General features: G+C 39.9%; 1 long non-coding RNA gene across 1 annotated transcript; it reads right to left on the bottom strand.

Annotated features, from left to right (window-relative positions):
- Window positions 1-4,766: 4,766 nt before the first annotated feature.
- Window positions 4,767-9,097, bottom strand: LOC147304436 (uncharacterized). Its single transcript, XR_015126996.1, has 4 exons — window positions 8,915-9,097; window positions 6,802-6,848; window positions 6,339-6,411; window positions 4,767-5,705 (listed from the first exon to the last, which is right to left on the bottom strand). It is a non-coding gene; the product is annotated as an uncharacterized LOC147304436 (long non-coding RNA).
- Between the last annotated feature and the right edge of the window lie 5,989 nt (window positions 9,098-15,086).

Genomic DNA, 15,086 nt, shown 5'->3' with positions numbered 1-15,086 from the left:
AGCAAATAAAACATTAATGCCTTGACAAACTGCTAAAATACACCACATGCAAATACAAACCAGTTCTACACAAGTCTGCACCAGTTCCAGTAAAGACAAGCTTATGCTTGCCACAGTAAAGTAACAGTGCAAATCCTATTCAAAGCAAAACAAGCAAGCAGAGCATGGCTATTAAAGGTTTCACTGTGAAGCAAGATTCATAAAAAAAGTTCTGTGTCACAGAGGTGGCTGCCTTTTTTACAAGGGAGAAGCATTAGGGTAGCCACAGCAAGCTTTTATACGGTCTGTAGTTGATCATGGTACTGCATGTAAGTTAAAAGACTTCATCCGTGATGAAGTCATGAACCAATAATTTTTGATTACTCAGTAGATACTTATTAACGATGCATTTAATTCTCACAGCTGCCTGTGTGGCAGGCAGGAGTCTGACCCAAATGCAGGACTCATAAACAAAGGTTAAACTATAAAACAAAATTACTGCAGAATTTAAGGAAGGTATAAAAACAAAGAAACAAAATCAACAAACCTTCAAAGAGGGAAAATGTGAAGGAGGACATGACAAAAGGCAGAGGGAAACTGAAAACTTAAATATAAATAATGGATAATGAGAGGATATAAAACTTGAACCAAAGTACAAGAGAAAAAAACCCAGAAAAAGTCAAATAGGAAAAGAAACTCAAACTTGACCCTGTAGACTGTGACAGTAATAATGTTTTGCTTTTTTATTTTTTTGAATTTCAGAAAGTTGAAGATGTCCATTGTTAAATCCTCCCAATTGATTGAATCTTTGGACTGAAGGAAGGACAATACTCGGTGTATAAATGCTCAATCAACAGTCTTTTATTCCATACAATTCAACACTTTATGAGCATAAACCATCCGGATGAGGAGACATGCATGAAGAGGGTCACAGCAAAATCTCAAAATGGTGGAGGGTTACTCAAACTCTTATAGCCTCTGATGGCCCCCACCTAGTCGTAAAAACCTAAACATACATACTTTCTATCTCCCAGTGAGCCTGAGTTATGACCTTGGCTCCCTGTTTTTCTGCTTCCAACAAAGGTGGGGGTGAAGCTCCTGTGGAATGTGCTCTGTGCTCTCTGCACACAATATTCTCTCCTTAACTCGGCAGTATGAAATGTTTGTTCAGAGTTCGTCATGCAAAGTTAAAGGCATGTGCCTATTTCCACATGACGCTGTGCACCACGTTTACAGGAGATGAATTGCAGAATGGCAGATAGTCAGATTAACGGTATTTTGTCTCTATCTTCAGGTTTTACATGCTTACATTTACACACGCAGTTACTGTCCCTCTATTTAGAAAGGCAGAGGCGTCACGGTGTGATTATTTTACATGTTGTTGTTTTCTGTCCTGTGTAATAACATTCAACATTGCTATCAATACATTTTTCAAATAATGCCTCTCTGTGCAAAATGGGTTTAAAAACATGAACAGCTGTGGGATACTGTTTGTCTGTGATTTGAACCAAGGGAACAAATCCTGGCAGGATCAGCCTGATATTATTCATATCCCACTGTAACTTTACTGTATAAAGAGCTAACATCTCCAAAATGTCAGGAGTAGTTAGTCATAGAACTAAAAATCAAGAATGTAGGATACTGTTTGTCCGTGATTTGAAGAGCCCAGCGCCTGCTCTCGACGCAGGGAAAACCAATTCTGCAGGGAGACCTACCTTTGCACTTGTGCAATTGAAGCCAAAGGGAAGATATGCTTCAGAAGTGCGGGCCCCACACTTTGGGAAGGTCTGCTCTATAACAAGAAGTATGGTGTGGCTTACAGCAGTATCATGATTCACTCATTCACATTATAGGCATAGGATAACATATGATAGCATAATAATCTCACACCATGAAGAGTCCAGAAAGCTGCATAAGGCTGTCAGTATATTTCATATCTCCAGGGCTTTCTGGAAATGTTCCCACATGTCACTGGTGTGTAATGATGCAAAATAGTAACCACAATTAAAGTTAATCACATCTACAACAGAACTGCTGCAGATAGATATTAGCAATAATGGCATGGTATAAAGGTTTCCAACAAAAAGAAATTTAAAAACGTACAATTTTGTCAATATTTGTACCTTTTTGTATATTAACAACAAAGGTAATTATAACATTTCACTATAAACACAACATGAGTAACAAACAATAACTAAATCAACGTTGCAAGGCAGGACATGTGATCACTGCACTTTCCTGTTTTTTTGTTATTCATGTTGTGGGTTCAAGGTGATTCTTTTTAATCATGTTTTTGTGTGCTATATCCACACCTGTAATCACACCTCTCGACATGCCTCTACTTTTTTTCCCTTAAACCTCCACCCAAGTTCTTAGAACTCTCATCGTACTACGGCCTTCCTATAGGAGGAACGTTTTTAGAAAGTCCCAGAACAGTATGTCAAGTCTTATTATGGGTGTGTGAACATGTTGTTGCAATGAGCATAAATTGGAAATAAATCCAGGCTAAGAGTGCCAGTTTAGTTCATGGTGTGAATAGGCAATAAGGCAGAAATGCAGTGTCCCTGGTCCCAGTCCCACTCTGCACCTTGTCCCTAACCCAAGGTAATCCAATTCCTTCTGAGTTATAACATTGACAAGATTCTCAGAAAAACAATAACTGTGATCTTGACCTTGAGGTGAAGCTGAATATTTTTGCTTTGAGATCAACGTCGGCGTAATTTGAACTTGTCTGCCAGAACCACGACAAAGACTCCGGTAAGGAAGGGGGGGATTATCTGGACCAAAAGCTGGCCTTCTACTGCTCCTCAAATTGATTACACAGAACATCCTCTGAATTGTGTCTAAACTGATCATATCTCTGCTTTGTTTGATATCCAAGAAAGATTTTGTCAATGAAATGTCTCACGGTGACATCAGCATGACGCATGAGGATGAGACAAAAGTTTCCAGTTCAAGAAGTTTCTGCACCACACCTGACAACATGTCTTTGTGTCATTATGTTCTTAACTTTCCTCCTGTTCCAGTAAAGCAGAAATGGTGACTTGAGACTTGCAAATGCAGAGGTGTCAGATGTGGTATTGATTCATTTAGACTTTAGATAGCTCACGGAAAGACACATGACGCAGACAGAGCAGACATGGAATAAAACGTAAAGAGAGGAACGACACAGGAGACAGTGATGAGACAGAGACAAGAAAACACGAACTAGAAATAAACTTAAAGGCAAAAAGAACTAAACTCAAGACTAAACAGTAAAACCTGAACTTCCCATATGGAAAAGATATATATAAATCTTATAAAGTTTGTATCTGTCTTGTGTGAAACTTGTATGAAAAGCATATAAGAGTGAAAACAGATATAAGATCCCTTGAAAAATTATATAATGAAACTTGTATGTTTTGGATACTTACTAAAACAATATATGAAAGTAATGAGAAAGTGGCCACTTTCATGAGTAAATCATGTAAGCCTTATATGATTTACTCATGAAAGTGGCCACTTTCATGAGTAATCACATATAAGTTTTTATTATTTATTTTCCATATGGGTTAAACATCTTAGAAAATGCAGCAAAGGAATCATATTAGTAGTAGTAGTAGAAGTAGTAGGGTCTACCTTACAATATGAAGCACTTTGAAGTGACTGTTTATGTGACTTGGCACTGTATAGACAAAATTAAACTGAATGTAAAACTGAACTGACTGCAAAATAAACATGGCCCTAAAGGCTCTGCCTCCCATTCTACGTTTAACCTCCTCAGACCTGAACTCTTCCACAGCATGCATTTTTAATTTCTCTTTGATATTTGGGCATATTGGGGCCCGATGAATGTGAAAACCAAAGAATTACCTTTTTTTTTTTTTTTACCCAATGTTTGTTTCTAAGAAAAATGAGAGATTGGATTAGATTCGATGAAACTTTATTAATCCCTCGGGTGGGTTCCTCCGGGAAACTCAGTTTCCAGTAGCACAGCACCAACAGAAGTTGCATCTTACAGATACAATAAGGGGAATGAGAGTAAGAATATAAGCATAAATATACCATATAGACACATGTACACATATATAAATACAGAATATATAATATGGATAAATAGGATTGCACATTTGAGTGAGTATATTGAATAGTGATTATTGTACATTCGAATATAAGAAAAAATATTGCGAATATTGCACAGTGAAAAAAAGCTCTACAGCTGAGTTGTTCCCGCTCTCCCTAGTCCCCCTGTTTGCCCTCCCTCTCCCCTCCAGTGAGGAGTTAAACAGTCTGATGGTGTGTGGGACAAAGGACTTTTGAAGTCTGTTGGTTTTTGACTTTGGGAGAAGCAACCTGTCGTTGAATAGGCTCCTCTGATCCGTGTGCAGAGGATGCCCAGCATTGTCCATAATTGTCCAGCAGTTTCTTTAATGTCCTTTTCTCTGCCACTGTCACCAGAGTGTCCAACTTCATGCCGACCACAGCAAAATTGAGCATTTGGGTCTAAATAACCAAAAATGTCATGTCCACATATGTGGACGCCAGGTCCTAGGAGGTTAAATACTCTAGGAACCATCAGTAAGCCTGCAGTCTGAGAGCAAAGACACCTATACTACCACATCACCAGTATTGGGGTCAATTACACTCAAAAAAATAACTCTTTAAATGAACATAAAAAAATCATGGAAAGAATTTCCACGTGATTAAATTGCTTTATTTTAGCATTATGCAATTCTGTTACTCCAACTTAATGCACTCAAGTTGGACCAACTTAATTAAAGATTGATGAATCAACGTATTTGCTGCATTTTGATCCAATATATTTTAATAGTGTTGATCCAACTTAAAGAGTTTTGTTCCAACTCAATTCAGTAGGTTTTCTCCAACTAATTTACTAAATTTGGTCCCAGCTTAAGTTAATTGAGTTGAACCAACTCATACAAATTAAGTTATTCCAACACAAGTCTTTAATGCTAATAGAAAGCAATTTAATCACGTGGAAATTCTTTCCATGATTATTTTAAGTTAATTTAAAGAGTAATTTTTTGGAGCATTTAACAAAGTCTAGAGTCTGGTTAACATACATTTCACTATTACATCTAAAAGGTAAATAAAAATTTGTCATACACATCTTTTTGTTTTCTCCAATTTATTGAATTTATAGCAAATTTCACATAATGTATAAAGAATACATGAAATGCAAGTACAAGTTACATAACAGAAAAAAAGTAGTGGACAAAGTGGAAAGTTAACCTGTTAAAACAATTTTTTAACAACAATGAATGGCTGAAGCAGGTGATTTTCCGATGACCAATACAACTACTTTGAAGGTCAACAGATGCACTTTCAAAAAAGAAAATATCTGCAATTATTTTAGGTTCATGGTCCAGATACATGGTGTAGCTGTTGTAATGGGAACATTTCTCAACGAGAAAATAGTGTTTTGAGAACCTGTACTTTGTGTGCTGTTGGATAGTTTGTGTGCATCTAATTCCATAAGAATCTTCTGCAGGACCTCAAAGGTGTACCTGAGTTCCAGAGGGTAGCTCAGGTTCAGTGAATAGACCAGACCAAGCAACATTGTCACTGCAAAAACTACATTGCCCAACTCACCCATCACTTCCACCCCCTCTAGAACAATCACAACATCCTGAGGGTCATCGCCAGGCTCCGCACCCTCTGACCGAATGACACAGATTCCAAAGACTGTCTCTGCTATGGCAGTGGCGATGCTTTTTATCAACTTCCTGTGACAATAAAACAAACAAAAAAGAGATAATGATTTCTCACTAATGTCCATTGCAAACAGTTTTAAAAGTAAATATCTGTTATACATTAATGTAAAATACCTAAAAGCTTTATTCATTCAAGACTTATAATAATGTAAATGTAATCAAAATTGACTGCCCGATATTTTTCCTGACTCATGAGAAGTTCATTCAGTACCTCAACAATGTCCTGTCTTTCAAAATCTTGTGATAGGGGTGACTGTGGCACAGGAGGTAGAGCAAGTTGTCTACTGGTTTAATCCCTGGCTTCTCTAATCTGATACTAAAACTATCAATGGGTAACATACTGAACCCCAAGTTGCTCCTGATACATCCATTGAAGTGTAAATGTTACATAAAAATCTTGTATGAATGTGTGTATGAATGAGGTTATTATAATGATATTATAATAATGATAGTATAAAACACTCAAAAATGGTGTGTGTAGTATCCAGTGAGAAACTTAAAGCTCTTACTTTTCCTATTTTAAAAGGTATTTTTTACAGCCACCGGTAATTTATAGGAAAACCCCATCCCCTGAAACTTTTTGTATGTAGTTCAAGCTTATCTTTGATCATCTCCTTAGTTAAGGATACAGGCAAGTTAACATACCAGGTAATTCTTCACCAGCTTCTCAGGATCTTCATTCAGGTACACGCAAAGACCTTTGGCGATGTATTCTCTTCTGATTTCAACAGCATCAGTCTTTATACACAGAGGGGGAAAAAAACAAATATATACGGAAATCCATCTCAACGACCTAGCAGTGGGATTAAAGAACTTTTAGTTGAATTACCAGGAATTTATGAGAAATACAGAGGCTATTGTATTACGGTCTTAATCTTTTCAAATAGTATTTATGCATTTTAGACAAGTCTGTCATTTTAATATTGTTTTGTAATTTGTGTATTAATTTAATCATGCCATACCCCCAATTCAAGAAAGTTTAGATGATGTGTACATAAAATCAGAATGCAATGGTTTCTTGGTCTCAAAACTATATGTCACTTACAAATGAATATATTACATTTTTAACATGGGAATGTGATAATTTTTAAGAAAAATATTAGCTCACCATGAATTTGATGAACTGGCCTGCCAGCTCTCCAGACCTTTCACCACCTGATAAGATTAAACATTTATTATCTTTACAGGAGGGAACTGCAAGTCTCCAAGTTTATTAAGTAGAAAAATATTTAATTTCAAAAAAATTAAAAAACAGCAAAACATATCTGTTCATGTTTTGTCTTTCCTCCTCAGTGTACTAAAAACACATAAATTGTTAAATAAACCACTGTCCATCAGCAACTTACAAACTTACAAATTTCAACAACCCACACGTAAAATGTAAATTTATCACAACAGTCTCTGTGGTAGAGCCAAACTAGCTTATGTGCAGAGGTTAAGTTATAAACAATATCTATATTTGGAGTAGCTAAGTCTTTCATATTAGGCTATCATGCTAGCATGACATTGTGCTATATTCTTGCACTAACGTGTTAGCTAGCTAGAATGGCATAAACAAACAGATTTTTTTTTTTTAAAAACAAAAAAACAAATGTGAATAAATAGAACTGAAAAGAATCGACAAACTAATGATGCCTTTGTGCAAAAAGTATTTTCATCAAGATGGATGAAGATAGATTCTTTTTTTTTTTTTTTTTTTTTTTTTTTTTTTTTAAATGACATCAGAAACAGCAGTATGCGACATTACGTGATGGCAGAGCTTCAGTTCATCCTTTGTCATTTTTTTTTTTTTTTTTTTTTTTAATAAATAGGACAGGGGGAATGAATGAGAGAGAGAGGGGGAGAGAAAGAAAGAAAACCCAAGGGGAGAAGAGACGGTGAGAAGGGGGGGGAAGAGAGACAAAAAAAAAAAAAAAAACTCCTGGGTCACCTGTATGGAGAAAAAACAAACAAACAAACAAACAGAGGAGACAGCAAACAACAAAGAGCAACATAATAATAGAGAAAACAAAGCACCATCACAATAAACTAGCTAGTCATAGATATCAGTATTTACTAAGTAATAAACGATATTGTGCAGCATGCAAGATAGACAGCGCACAGTGTGCTTTGAGGCAGCAGCCAAGAAAGCTTTAGTCCGCGTCTGTGAATACCCATGTGTGCATACCTGTGTGGATCAGCATGCTTGCATTCCAAAGGTTTCTCCATGTAATGATCTGCTAGGGAGTGTGGGGGGGCCACAGCCCCATCCTCCAGGGTGTGAAGCGGGTATGGAGGAGATCAAAACTCCAGACATCCAGAGGCCCCCAGAACACAAGAGACCATGGAAGACCAACAGAGGGGCAGCCGCGCCACTGTTCCAGTAAGAGCTGAGGAGAGTCCCAGATGAGGGCTCACTCAGCAGCCGCGGAGCAGAAGCCAGGGGGGGTTGCAGTGACGCGCCCGTGAGCTCCGCCGGCCCCCAGCTGCGCCTGAGTGACCGAGCCCTAGGCCGAGAGGCCGGGGGCACCCCACCTCCAAAGGGGCCCGAGCGAGCCCCAGGCCCCAGGCCCCGACAAGCGGCCGCCAAGGAGTGAGCCGGTGTGTACCCGGACGCCCACCCCCAGACACAAAGAACCACCAACACACCGACACCTGAGGGAGTCCGCCACCGGCAGGGGAAGTGGTGGTGGGTGGAGATAGGCCTCCAAACCTTGGAGGGCCTGAGGTGTCCCCAGAGAGGTGGCGTCTGATACCCAACCTGACATATAGACACAGACATACAGGCACACACAGACACAAACATCCATTCCCACCCTCATGCTCTCATATGCACTCACTCCACACTCAACCAACGTGGAGACAGACATAAAGAGACGCTGTACACACAATCACACTCCCCAAGCGTACTCTACAAACCGGGTCTAGGTACCCTTGCCCCTGGAGGGGGGAATTGCACCCAGACCCAGGTGGTGTTACCCTTTTCCCTGCGGTGGGGAGAGGCAGACCACCCCGACTCCGCAGCAGCAGGGAGGCCCCACACCCCAGACCGCAGTCGGACGGCCAACTCCTCCTACTAGCCCCCCCGCTCCAGCAGGCCGCAGAGAATGGGGGTGGGAGAAGACTCCAAACCTCCCTCCACCCGCTCATTGTAGTGTTGATGCATATGTGTTCTAAGGTGCAATTAAAACCCAGGAGGGCATGGAGCTACCTGCCAAGGATGAAGATAGATTCACTCTTACCTTTCCAAGATGACCGTGAAGCAAACCATGTGCTTTCCTGCCTCTTGTTGTTTAGAATCTCACGTGATCTTGTGATATCGCGAGTCTTTAAGGCAGCTAACCACTCTTGTTAGATTTTATCATGTCATATCAACAAGAATAAATTTAAGAGGCGCTAAGTTGGTAAATTTCTTGTAGATCTTATATGATTTTATTACGTTCACCTTAGAAACATAAATTCATTGTGTTCAAATTACATGTTAGAGTCTTGTAAATGCAATAACCACCAAATTTCACTTTTTTGAGTGTAGATAAGATGGGGCCTGATTATTCAAGACCTTGTATGTAAGGAGATGAAATTTCAATTTGAATGTGGATTTAACAGGGAGCCAATGAAGGGAAGACAGTTTTGGAGAAATATGCTCTCTCTTTCTAGTCCCTGTCAGTACTTTCACTGCAGCATTTTACTTGTTTAATATGCAGATTGAACGACAGTGTTGCGATCCAGAGTAAGCATCTGTTTAGGCAGCAGATTTGTAAGATTTTTAAGGCTGAGTACAATAACCTCGGTTTTATCTGAATTTAGGATTCAGGCATGAGTTTAGCTCTTTAAGACATTCCTGATACACACTAATTGGGGTATGTGGGTAGGGCACTTGAGAAAACTACATAGTCGGACATTGTTTTGGCAAAGTTACACATCGATTCACTATTCTTTTTAGTGAGCTCCGATTCCCGTACACAAGTGTGATTACTGAGATCCTACTGAATAAAGTCTGCATTTGGTCTGGTCCTATAAAGAATGATTGTGAGGATGTTCACCTTTCATAAGAACATGCGTGAGCAGGAGAAGAAAGCCATCATCACAGACGCTTCATCACCAGAATTCATGGAAACAGCTGAAACTGTTGCTTTTCATTGGGGTGTTTCTCTTGTTTTTTGTTTACTGTTTATATCTGCTAAAACAATAACTGGCAGAAGAAATGTAAATGGATATGACTGGATATGACATGCAAGTCGATTTTTCCCTTGGTGCATTGCAAGAGAGGTTTTACATCTGATTGCCTCAAGGCCTTATGATATCCTCCACAGATTTATGATCACCTCTTTCATTGAAACTTAAGTGTTTTAATCAACCTTTTTACACCTGTGGTGTTCCCAGTCAAATGTGACCACCATAATGACACCCATGGGTATCCAGACTATATTCATCCATCAGACAGAAAACATCCCCATACACCTCCCCAACTCACTCACTCACACACACATTTCAGACTGAACAATGTCTTTTGCGAGTACACATCTTTTTTCCCGCGCTTATGTGCTGATCCTCCTACTTCTATTGTTCATGAGTACTAGGGTTTTGGTTTCTGATTTCTTGTTCTTCTGGGTTGTGATTTGTAGCTCTTAGGTTTAATTCTGCCCTCGTGTTATTCTCTTATTCCCTAGTCAGTCATGTCTCATGACCCTCCGGTCCCTGTACTGTGTTAGTATTGTCTCTGAGTTCAGTCTGTGGATTTCCTGTTTTACTTTGAAGGTCTTGTCTCATGTTAGTGTATTCTGCTTTACGTCCTTGTCTTGTCTAGCCCAATGAGTCCCAGGTGTGTGTCAACCTGTTCCTCGTTTCCTCATGTGCCTCCCAGTGTATTTTAGTCCCTGGCTGTGTCCCAATTAAGAGACCGCACGCTTGAAGTACACATTTTAAGTGTGATTACGTCACCGCCACGCGACGACGGCTGTCTGCATACTCCAAATGCGCCGTCGATTTCCCCAAATATCAAGCGTGGTCCGGTGTACGCTTCGTGTTCCCATATATCCCACAATTCATAGCGCGGCGGTGGGTGTGGATAATTTTGCTGCAAAGTACGGCAGAAGGGAGCAGCCGAAGAGTTTTGGTTTTTTTTCCAAACTTTATTGAAATTATAAAGCGAACAGTCAGTCATTCCAGTTCAGTTTGTACAGTAGACATACAAGGCAAATAAGAGTAACAATATACAGTACAAAGAAATAAGAAGGATAAATAAATAAAGCGGAAAAAAGAAAAAAAAGGGGGGGGATGTGACAAACTTCATAACAACTTTGTATTTGAAAGTTGTGACAGCTCATTCGTTAAACATTTCTGAATGAATTTCAATCAATGATAAACCTTTTTTATTGGAAGTTAATTTAAGAGAGTTTAAGTAATATTCAATTTCAATTAAAAACAAATTAAATGATGGGATTGAGTTTTGAAATTTACATTTATGTATGTGGAATTTCCCTAATAAGATGGAGCGGCCGAAGAGTGAACTGTCAAAAGTACTGAATATAACGTAACTTATTTATGTGCAAATGTTTAATAATTAAAGTCAGTCATATATCCACAAACACAACAAGCTGAAAGTCAGTGAATGCTGCCAAATATCACGGCACAAGCAGGATCCACTGCACTGTTAATGTTAGCTATGTTATATTGCTGCCTCTGTTCGGTGGTGTCGAGCCAAACGGGATTTAACGTGTGTTTGAACGAGCTGACGGTTCACTCATTAAGCTGAAAGAAAGATGCTTTAATCACAGGAGTCACACATGTGTCCACTGGGAACTCTCCTTGTTGAGCACTCGTAATAACACAAACACTAAATCCTCCTTCTCTTGTGCTGTTTTGTAGCAGTGTCTACACCTGAGACACCTGTCTGTCTGTCCTGCACTCTCTCTCTCTTTCTTTCTCTCTGATTGTGTAATAAAAGTATAACATGTATTTATAAGTTACACTTGTGTTTGAATCCTGCAGCTTATCACACATTTGATTTCCATGTGTGACAACTGCAAGTGTCCAGAGTGAGGACAGACTGAGGGACCCACTGCTGCACATCACCTGTGAGGCTTTGCACCCCTGATGATCCACCAGGAAAAACTCAGCAGTGTGTGAGGAAGAGGAGGAGGAAGAGCCAGCAGCAGCTGACAGATGGAGAGAATAGACAGACTGTTCCCTGTTTGTGAAGGACTGCTAGAAAAGTTTAACATAACTAACTGTCTGTCCTGAATCAGTCTTATTAGGTAATGTTCAAATAATGTTATCATCCCAGTGTTTTCAGTGTGGGAGAAAGTACTCAGGGCCTTCAAGTTACACACTATGAAAGGCAGAAACAAGTTTAATATTCAGAAACCTAAAGTATGTATCAGCAGCAGAATGGACCTAAAAATAGATGTTTGTTTGAGTTCTGTGAAGCTTTGAGTATTTTGGATTAGTAGTACTGCTGTGTTTGTTGCATCATATTGCTGTAATTGTTTATATGCTTTATATATTCTGAGCTAAGTTGATCTATAGTGTTACATCATATTCTATAAGGATGTTATGTGTTTGTAGACTTTCAACCCAGTTTGACCCATTTAGCAGAAGCCAGCCTGTTTAAGGCTCTGATATCTATTCTGTATGACTTAAAGCAGTTATGACATGGTCTGATTTTCTCACCTAATAAAGGAATATTTAATATATCAGTCTACTCTTCATTCTATCAGAAACAGTTTTCACAACTCGTACATTTTGTTTTTACACATATATGTAAACATTGACCCAAATTTAGTAATGCCAACATATTAAACGAACAATATTTGTCTCATATATATAATACATCTATCTATAAACAGTCAAAGATATTTGTCTTTGAGTGAAGATTTAAGGTGATAGGCAATTTAAATAAATGCAACTTGAATCTTTGACCCAGAGTTCAAGCTCACTGCTGTAATACAGTATATCCTGTAATATACAGTGGGGCAAAAAAGTATTTAGTCAGCCACCGATTGTGCAAGTTCCCCCACCTAAAATGATGACAGAGGTCAGTAATTTGCACCAGAGGTACACTTCAACTGTGAGAGACAGAATGTGAAAAAAAAAAAATCCATGAATCCACATGGTAGGATTTGTAAAGAATTTATTCGTAAATCAGGGTGGAAAATAAGTATTTGGTCAATAACAAAAATACAACTCAATACTTTGTAACATAACCTTTGTTGGCAATAACAGAGGTCAAACGTTTACTATAGGTCTTTACCAGGTTTGCACACACAGTAGCTGGTATTTTGGCCCATTCCTCCATGCAGATCTTCTCGAGAGCAGTGATGTTTTGGGGCTGTCGCCGAGCAACACGGACTTTCAACTCCCGCCACAGATTTTCTATGGGGTTGAGGTCTGGAGACTGGCTAGGCCACTCCAGGACTTTCAAATGCTTCTTACGGAGCCACTCCTTTGTTGCCCGGGCGGTGTGTTTTGGATCATTGTCATGTTGGAAGACCCAGCCTCGTTTCATCTTCAAAGTTCTCACTGATGGAAGGAGGTTTTGGCTCAAAATCTCACGATACATGGCCCCATTCATTCTGTCCTTAACACGGATCAGTCGTCCTGTCCTCTTGGCAGAAAAACAGCCCCATAGCATGATGTTTCCACCCCCATGCTTCACAGTAGGTATGGTGTTCTTGGGATGCAACTCAGTATTCTTCTTCCTCCAAACACGACGAGTTGAGTTTATACCAAAAAGTTCTACTTTGGTTTCATCTGACCACATGACATTCTCCCAATCCTCTGCTGTATCATCCATGTGCTCTCTGGCAAACTTCAGACGGGCCTGGACATGCACTGGCTTCAGCAGCGGAACACGTCTGGCACTGCGGGATTTGATTCCCTGCCGTTGTAGTGTGTTACTGATGGTGACCTTTGTTACTTTGGTCCCAGCTCTCTGCAGGTCATTCACCAGGTCCCCCCGTGTGGTTCTGGGATCTTTGCTCACCGTTCTCATGATCATTTTGACCCCACGGGATGAGATCTTGCGTGGAGCCCCAGATCGAGGGAGATTATCAGTGGTCTTGTATGTCTTCCATTTTCTGATGATTGCTCCCACAGTTGATTTTTTCACACCAAGCTGCTTGCCTATTGTAGATTCACTCTTCCCAGTCTGGTGCAGGTCTACAATACTTTTCCTGGTGTCCTTCGAAAGCTCTTTGGTCTTGGCCATGGCGGAGTTTGGAGTCTGACTGTTTGAGGCTGTGGACAGGTGTCTTTTATACAGATGATGAGTTCAAACAGGTGCCATTCATACAGGTAACGAGTGGGGGACAGAAAAGCTTCTTACAGAAGACATTACAGGTCTGTGAGAGCCAGAGATTTTCCTTGTTTGAGGTGACCAAATACTTATTTTCCACCCTGATTTACAAATAAATTCTTTACAAATCCTACCATGTGGATTCATGGATTTTTTTTTTTCACATTCTGTCTCTCACAGTTGAAGTGTACCTCTGGTGCAAATTACTGACCTCTGTCATCATTTTAAGTGGGGGAACTTGCACAATCGGTGGCTGACTAAATACTTTTTTGCCCCACTGTATATATATAGCCCAACAATCATGTTTTACAGTCCCGTGGTCTCAGTCTCAGATACTCAACTAATCAAAGTGATGTCATGACAAAAATGAATGACCAACAAAACATTTTTCTCCTTTATTTCTGTCACACAATGCTGTATGAAACATTTCTTGCGGTTAGTATCATGGTTGCTAGGCAACCTGAACAGCGCGACGAAGCGTATACCATCCCATTTCACAAGCCTCTCACTTTCGCACTTCTCGTACTTATAGTATGCACCGTACGTAGTACGCGTAGTGCGCGTACTTCAAGCGTGCAGACCCTGAATTGGCACACAGCCCCTGTCAGTTAGTTCTTCTTGTTGCGTCGTTTCTTGTGCATTTGGGTTCTAGCTTTCCAATCTAGGTTTCTGTTTGGTTAGCTTCAACTTCATGTTTTGCCTCTATGAGTCCTGCGTTTGGGTCAAATCCTGCCTGCCTGTACATGACATCAAGTTCCTGATGAGACAATGTATCATATCTTCACACAGACTAGACAGGTGTCTGTTATGTGAACCCATCTCTTTCCCATTCTTTTATGCCTATCCCCCCACGTGAATCACACCATCCAGACTAATCAATGTATCATCTTCACACAGACCATATATATAGCTTGGTGTTTGCCTTGCACTCCTTTTACTCTGAGCACAATGAGTAGGCGACTGACTGTCGAAGAGGTTCTGGTCCGGGTTTTGGACAAGAGGGTACTGAAATTGAAACAGAGATAGAGCAGAATGGAAGAAAACACAGATTTTGATCCAGACTTTGAGGACTCTGACCAATCAACAGATGGAGAGGGAGAGGCACCTGAAGAACAGGC

The sequence above is a fragment of the Aulonocara sp. 'chitande type north' Nkhata Bay genome, linkage group LG22 (assembly GCF_057382095.1).
Source record: "Aulonocara sp. 'chitande type north' Nkhata Bay isolate Kocher_YH1m ecotype deep benthic linkage group LG22, A_spYH_male_GT1.1, whole genome shotgun sequence".
Lineage (NCBI taxonomy): Eukaryota > Metazoa > Chordata > Actinopteri > Cichliformes > Cichlidae > Aulonocara > Aulonocara sp. 'chitande type north' Nkhata Bay.
The sequence above is the reverse complement of the archived record's forward strand: the minus strand, read 5'-3'. Positions and strand labels throughout refer to the sequence as shown.